The sequence below is a fragment of the Chrysochloris asiatica genome, unplaced genomic scaffold, assembly GCF_000296735.1.
Source record: "Chrysochloris asiatica unplaced genomic scaffold, ChrAsi1.0 scaffold00099, whole genome shotgun sequence".
Lineage (NCBI taxonomy): Eukaryota > Metazoa > Chordata > Mammalia > Afrosoricida > Chrysochloridae > Chrysochloris > Chrysochloris asiatica.
In genome coordinates, this window is record NW_006408617.1 from 705,446 (window position 1) to 713,513 (window position 8,068).

General features: G+C 37.5%; 1 protein-coding gene and 1 pseudogene across 2 annotated transcripts in view; one reads left to right on the forward strand and one right to left on the reverse strand.

Moving 5' to 3' along the window:
- Positions 1-8,068, reverse strand: part of FAP (fibroblast activation protein, alpha) — a 175,698-nt gene that overhangs the window by 128,732 nt on the left and 38,898 nt on the right. The gene's annotated exons all lie outside the window — the stretch shown is intronic.
- Positions 6,591-8,068, forward strand: part of LOC102812029 — a 13,000-nt pseudogene continuing 11,522 nt past the window's right edge.

An 8,068-nucleotide genomic window follows, 5' to 3' on the forward strand; every position in this document is an offset into this window, starting at 1 on the left:
TTTCTTCCTGTATGATGTTCTTGATGTCATCCCACAAGTCTTCTGGTCTTTGGTCTTTAGTGTTTAATATATCAAATCTGTTCTTCAGATAATCTCTAAATTTAGGTGGGATACATTCAAAGTCATAATTTGGCTCTCTTGGACTTGTTTTCATTTTCTTCAGCTTCAGTTGAATTTGCATATGAGTAATTGATGGTCTATTCCACTGTCTGCTCCTGGCCTTGCTTTGGCTGATGATATGGAGTTTTTCCTATTAGTCATTTATTTTATATGGATGCATGTTGTTGTGGTTATTGCTAAGTACCACTGAGTTGGTCTTACTCATAGCACCCTTGTATCGGGTTTCTGAGGAGTGGCTCATGGTTTTGAGCTACAGACCTTGCAGTTAGCAGTCCAGTGATTTTTATACAGTGCCACACCAGAATCCATATGGTGCTACAAATGCCAATAATACATATAGAAAATTTAGCACATACCATGTTACAACTCAGAAAATATCTGTAAAGCAATGTTGAACATATAATTGTATTACTAAGAAGTAATGACTGGATTTGAAGAAAACATATCCAAGTAAGCCAATTTCATTTATGTGGGAATAGGGTTCATGATAGAGTTTCTGGATTGTGCAAATGGCTAACATACTTGACTAGTAACCAAAAGACTGAAGGCTTAAGTCTACCTAGCAGCACCTCTCAAGAAAGGCCTGGGAACCTATTTCTGAAAAATCAGGCATTGAAAATCTTGTGGTTTTCATTGAAAACCCAGTTCTATTCTGATACAGACAGCATCGCTGTGAGTTGGAATACACTTAGTGGCAATTGGCAAAATGATTCATGACACAGACTGGATGGAAGACAGACTCCTAACTGCATATTACCTTTGAAAAATCCCTCACATTTAAGGTACCCAGAAGTTTGAAAAGTATAATTATGCTGGACACAGAGTAAATCCAGTTTTAATTGGATGAATTTAAAGTAAGCATCCTTTTTTTTTCATATCTTCCCATTTGCAGAGTAGGGATAAAGCAAAATATACTTAGAATTTCTAATCTGTATAATTTATAAGCTCTGATTCTTTGTACATACAAAAAGATCTTGAACATAGTAATGTTTTACTATATTATTAATGTTGACTTCCACACTACATACCGACTGAAATGACCATTCACTATATCTGTAAAATTATCACTGGCTTATGTCATCTCAACACTTATTTTTGAACATGATCCTTTGTCCTTCTATATTTATTCGATAATAAAGTGTCTATGACATAGGTATTTACCTATTAGGGCAGAAGCTGTGTTTGATTTTGCTTATAATCATATGCTATTGTTGTCAGTTTGAACTGCAAGGTTGGTGGTTCAAGCTCACCGGTTGCTCCTCGGTAATCTATACAGAGTCACTATGAGTTGGAACCATCTGGACGGCACAAGTCTGACTTATAGAGACCCTGTATAAGGTATTATATGTCTAGCAGCTAGGATAATGTCTGGTGCATAGTGGAAGTGGAATAAATATTTGTTAAATGAAAAAATAAACCAACTTTACAGATTCCATATTAGCCTGTTTTTGCTAATTCCACCAAAGATAAACCTGTTCTTACTCTCTATCCTCCTGTGCGTGGTGGAAGTTTTATGTATATACTTTTTTTTTTTTTTTTTCTTATCTGCCTAACTGTTCTCCCATCTGCCTTGTTCTTCTTTTCCCCTCTCCCTTCTTGTGTATTGCTAGCCACACCCCCACAGCCCCCAAGCTTTTCTGTTTCTATTTTACTATCCTGCAATCTATCTTCGCCCCTCCCCCCCATCCCATACATCCCAGTGATCAGCAATTATATACAGAGTTGTTGTTTTTCCCCCCTTTTGGGTGGGTTCTTTTCCTTAGTCTTTTATAATAATGATCTTATGCAGTATTTCTCCTTTTGTGACTGACTAATTTCACTCAGCATAATGTCCTCAAAGTTCAACCATGTTATGAGGTGGCTTGCAGCTTCCTTGTTTTTCTTCAAGGTAGCATAATATCCCATTGTCTGTAGGTACCATAGTTTGTTTATCCATTCTTAAATTAATGGGCATTTTGGCTGTCTCCATCTTTTTGCTATTGTAAATAGTGCTGCTATGAACATTGGGGTGCATATATCTAGTCATGTTATGGCTCATATTTCTTGTGGGTAAATACCAAGTAGAGGAATTGCTGGATCATAAGGTATTTCTATTTTCAACCTTCTGAGGAAGCGCCATATTGCTTTCCAGAAAGAATGGACCATTTTGCAGTCCCACCAATAATATAGGAGGGTCCCAGTCTTTCTGCATCATTACCAGCACTTATTGTCCTCTACATTTTTTATCTTTGCTGTTATTGCTCATGTGAGATGACATCTTATGGTTGTTTTGATTTGAATCTTTCTGATGGCTAGTGATCATGAATATTTCTTCATATGTTTGTTGGCTGCCCAGATCTCCTCCGTGGTGAAGTGTCTGTTCATGTCCTGTGCCCAATTTATAATTGGGTTATTTGTCTTTTTCTTGTAGAGGTGTTGTAGTTTCCTATGTATTTTAGAAATAAGTCCCTTATCTCATGTGTCGTTACAAAAGTTTTTCCCCATTCTGTGGGTTCCCTTTTTACTCTTTTGGTGAAGTCTTTTGATGCACATAACTTTTTAAGTTTTAGTATGTCCCAGTCATCTATTTTGTCTACTTTTGTTTGTGTACTTTTCAAAATGTTTGGTAGTCTGTATATGCCCTGATTAGCACCCTCACATTTGTCCCTATTTTTTCATTGATGACCTTCATAATTTTGGGATTCACATTTTAGATCTTTAATCATGCTGAGTTCGTTTTTATATAGGGCGAGGCAAAGGTCTTGTTTCAATCTTTTGCATATCACTTTCCAGTTCTGCCAGCACCATCTGTTAAAGAGACTGTCTCCTCTTCATGCAATATACCTAGGCACATTTTTGAAAATCAGTTGGCTCTATGGATTAATTTCTGGATTCTGGATTCTGTTCCATTGATCGATGTATCTTTCATTGTACCAGTACCAAGCTGTTTTGACCACTGTAGCTGTGTAGTACATTTTGAAATTGGGGAGTGAGAGGGCTCCAACCTTAATCTTCTTCTTAAGCAATGCTTTGCTTATCCTGGATCTCTTTCCTTTCCATATAAAGTTAGTAATTGTCTTTTCCATCTCTTTGAAGAATGCTATTGGAATCTGAATTGGGATTGCATTATATGTGTAAATTGCTTTGAGCAGTACTGACATTTTCACAATATTGAGTCTTCCTATCCAGGAATATGGTGTGTTCTTCCACCTCTGTAAGTCTCTTTTGATTTCTTGTAGTAGTGTTTTGTAATTTTCTTTGTATAAATCCTTTGTTTCTCTGGTTTTGTTTATTCCTAAATATTTCATCCTTTGGGCAACTATTGTAAATATTGCTTGCCTAATGTCCTTTTCAGCATTGTTGTTGCTACTGTAGAGGAATCCAACTGATTTTTCTGTGTTGAGCTTATACCCTGCCACTTTGCTGAATCTCCCAATGAGGTCTAGTAGATTTTTTACTTAGTCTTTGGGGTTTTTATGTATAGGATCATATCATCTGCAAATATAAAGAGATTTACTTCCTCTTTGACATTTGGATGCCTTTAATTTCTCTATCATGTCATGTAGCTCTGGCTAAAACTTCCAAAACACTATTGAATAGGAGTGGTGACAATGGACATCCTTGTCTGATTCCTATTCGCAGAAGGAAGGCTTTCAGTTTCTCTCCATTGAGAGTTATGTAGGGTGTTGCTTTTGTATATATGTTCTTTTTTTTTTTTTTTAATTTAAGGTTTTTATTGTGGATTGAGTGAAAGTTTACAGGGCACATCATCAGTTTCACATTCAACAATTCATATAACTTGTTTCATTACATTGCTTATAATCCCCTCCATATACCATCAGTTAAAAGTATTTCTCTTTATCCACTTTAGCTTTTTTTAAAAATCACACAAACAAAAATAGCCACTCAGGCATATATAATAAATTATGTCTCCAAAGGGCACATTCTGCAAGTCTGCCTCCTGGCCACCAGTTCTTAGTCCTTCTCTTCTTAGTTGATGAATCTAGAGTCCTCTGCCTCCATCTCTGGTGCTGCTGCTTCTCTGGATATTTTATACTTAGACTTACCTTTGTTAAAGTATTCATAAAGATTTGGTCCTTGGAGCCATGTGAAATGGTTGTTAAAAACACAGATTCCTAGTTTTTATCTCAAAACTACTTACTCAATATCTCTCCAAGTGGGTTCTGTTAATGTTCACTTTTTACAACCTTCCAGGATGATTCTTCTGTATAAATTCATAATTCCAATTTAACTTCATTGCATCCTCTCAGTTCAATAGATCCCTGTGCCTATCAATGGAATTCCTCCTTGCCTATAACCTCCAGTAGTTTAGGTGGGGACAGGGTGTACTGAGTGTTTTGGAATCCATAAATAACAGAGCATGTTGCTGTTGTTATGAGCCGTTGTAGGTTGCGATTCAGAGTGAGCCAGTATAGCGCTTGCAAGGAGCCACTGGTGACTTTGAACTGCCATGCTTGCTGTTCAAACCAGCCTTGTGGTCAAGCGCTTATCCTCCAGCACCACCCCAGGACTCTGGCTAAGTGTTGACAGTAAATTTCAAGGACTGTTAAAGGTCTCCTTTAGTGATTAGGATACTATTCAGTGATTTCTCTCTTGTCTTTGGAGAGTGATGCCAAATGGACTTTTCTTTGGATATGGTCCCACTTAAATATATGTATGTGTGTCTTATCAGTATAAAATGCATCTCTGTAGCACCAAACATGCTAAAAATACTCCAATCACCAGGAAAATGTTTCGTTAGTAATTACTGGATTCATAAAGGTTTTTCATGTCTCTTTTAATGTTAAAATATAGTAGTAATTTGATGATTTTGGAAGTTTAATTTTTGCATCCATAATTTTTAAACATTAATAGTTAAACAGAAGTACAAATGAATTCTGAAAGTATATCTCTGTTTTATACATAATTGACACATTTGACGAACACTTAATTCCTGACAGTGCCCTTAGTTTCAATTTGGTCCGTCTTTGGCACAGTTACTCATATGCTGATTAAACATTCTAATTAACTGTGCTTTAATTATTTGCATTTTCAATCTATTAAAGCAAAGCAGATAACTATTTTAATTATGAATCAAAGAAGTTTTGATTCACAAGAAATGATTCACAAGCAAGTAAATGATTCACTATTCTTGTAATTCTTTCTTAAGATTTTTATTTATTAGAGTTCTGTGTCTGCCATTTAATTTTCTAGTCCTGAAAACTGATTGCAAATGTTAGAGCAGGGGAGTCTATGTTATCTTTCATGTTCATCATAAACTGAATTTAAAAATATGGTTGGTAAATGGGCACACAAATGGCTATCAAGACTTTTGGTTCTTACTTTAGATTTGGAATGGAAGCTGATGAGGTCATCCAAAGGTCAGTGACATTGGATCCCAGCAGCACCACAGACATCTTTCTGCTGGCTCTGTGGAGATAGTACTACAAGGAGACATCCTCTCTCAAGCCACCACATCAAGCAAGTTTACTTCTGGTGTTAAGCGGCACAGGGGCAAGTATAGGGAATACATTTCAGTCTAATAATGTATGTTTTAAAACCTGCTCTTACAAATTAACCTTATCATATTTGGAGTCTGAGATGGCTTTATGTCAGTAATAGTTGTGCTTAGTTGCTATTGAGTTCATTCTGATTCATGACAATCTGTGAATTGCTCCACAGAGAGTAATCTTAATGGAAGCAGATCACCAGGCTTTTTCTTCCATCATACAGTGGTGGATTCAAAGAACCAACCTTCAGATTACCAATCCAACACAAACTGTTTGCACCACCTAGGAACCATATGCCAGTAACAGGAAGTTGTGAGAAGCAAATTTATCAGATAAACCAACTGTTCTGCTGTATGCTGGTATCTTAAGGATTTAGAACAAACTCTCCAGCCCCCAATTAAGGGCCAACATTTGTAAGTAAGATTAAAAAGATACAATTCTGAGTAACAACCTCCCCTCAGGAAATCAGGAGAACCTGATGCAATAGGATGTTTGTTAACAAGGTTAAGTGGATACCATTAGCCTTTTACACTGAGGGTCTAAAAGGAGGGCTGGTAGAGGAAGTTTTCTTAGACTCCTTAGCTATGGTACAGGCGGGGCATAAGCTTAAAATTCACCTAAGTGGACCTTCTCAACCAGGCAGTGGGGGTTGGCAGTACATAGGATCCCATGTAAGCTCTTTACCCATGGCACAAAGTGGAGTATGCAAAGAAGAATCATAATCTCTGCCCAGACAGAGTTTGAGGAAGGATTGCGCATGATGGAACTTTTCCTCTTGTATGCTGTCTGATTCTTGTAAGCAATAAAAACACTTTCCATGTGCTAATGTGTGTTTAGGCTCTGATGCAAGGACATGATGTTTATGGAACAATCTATATTAGTTAATGGTGCCTGTTTTCTAATGGGCTCCTGACTATCTAGAAAGCGAGTACAAATTTGTAAGCACCATGCAAATATGGAGTGTTGTCTTACAGATACGGCATGGGTGAGCAGGACGTGTTGCCCCAATAAAAGTGTTATAATTTACTAAACTCTGGTAAGTACTAAGAATGCGACACCTGATTTAATCCTTACAGTAACCTTCTGAAATAGTACTATATTAACACCATTTTACAGATGAGGAAATGGACATTGGAGAGGTGAAGTAAGTTCCCTAATACATAGCACAACTGGTATTTGAATCAAGCTCCATCTGATTTTAGAGACTGGGCATTTATTTACTCACTATACTAAACACTAACAATATGCTAATCTGAAAAATAAAGACAAGAACTAAGTGACACACAGGGGAAACAGTACTGGACAACTACCTGAAAGGTTAGTGGTTTGAACCTACCAGTTGCTCTAAGGGTGAAAAATGAGGCAGGCTGTAAAGATTATAGCCATGGGACGCCTACTGAGCAGCTCTCTTCTGTCCTATACTGTCACTGTGATTCTCCCCTGCAGCAGATTCGGTTTGCTTTTGGTAGTGTTCAAGGCAAAGGGGTCTCTATCTGTGTATTGGGACTCCTGGTATGGTGCTGTTCGGGCAGCACTGGAATGCGAACCACAAGGTTGTTGTTGTTGTTGTTGTTGTTATGTGCCGTGGAGTCGGTTCCGACTCATAGCGACCCTGCACAGGGTTTCCGAGGCTGTTAATCTTTATGGGAGCAGAACGCCTCATCTTTCTCCCGCAGAACCGCTGGTAGTTTCGAACAGCTGACCTTACGGTTCGCAGCCCGATTTGTAACCACTATGCTACCAGAAGGTTAGCAGTTCAAAAACACCAGCTGCTCCTCAGAAACCGTATATAGTATCTCTATGAGTTGGAACTGACTCGGCAGCATTTAACAACAACAACATTCAGATTACCAATCTGAAGAATGCAGTAGTTGTCAGCATTGAAAGCATTTTTATGGATCTTTCTGCAAGCGTATTTATCTGGCTATAACTTACTTTAATTATGGCTAAAATGTTTTTTGAGTTTTGTTTTTTTTTCCCCTGATGTCTAAAATTTTGACCATCTGAAGATATGGACAACATAACACATAAGAGCGTAAATGCTAAATGCCGTTTTGGTGACTAACAAGATAAAGGGAAATCGTCAATAATATCTAATAAAAAATTTTGGGAGGTTGGGGAGGGAGTAGAAGTAAAGGCTAGGGCTATGGTTAGATCTAAGCTAGGCTTAGGGCTTTGTTTAGTGTTAGGGCTATAGATAGGGTGAGGGTGAGTGTTAGAAGCAGAGTTTGGGCTAGGCCTAGAGTAAAATTTAGTCTAGTTTTAGGGTTACAGTTAGGTTTATTTTTATTTATTTAGTTCTATGAAGAAAAACGTGGCATCAGGATTGGAGGAAGACTCATTAACAACCTGCGATATGCAGATAATACAACCTTGATCGCTGAAAGTGAAGAGGACTTGAAACATTTACTTATGAAGATTAAAGAGCACAGCCTTCGATATGGATTGCATCTCAATGT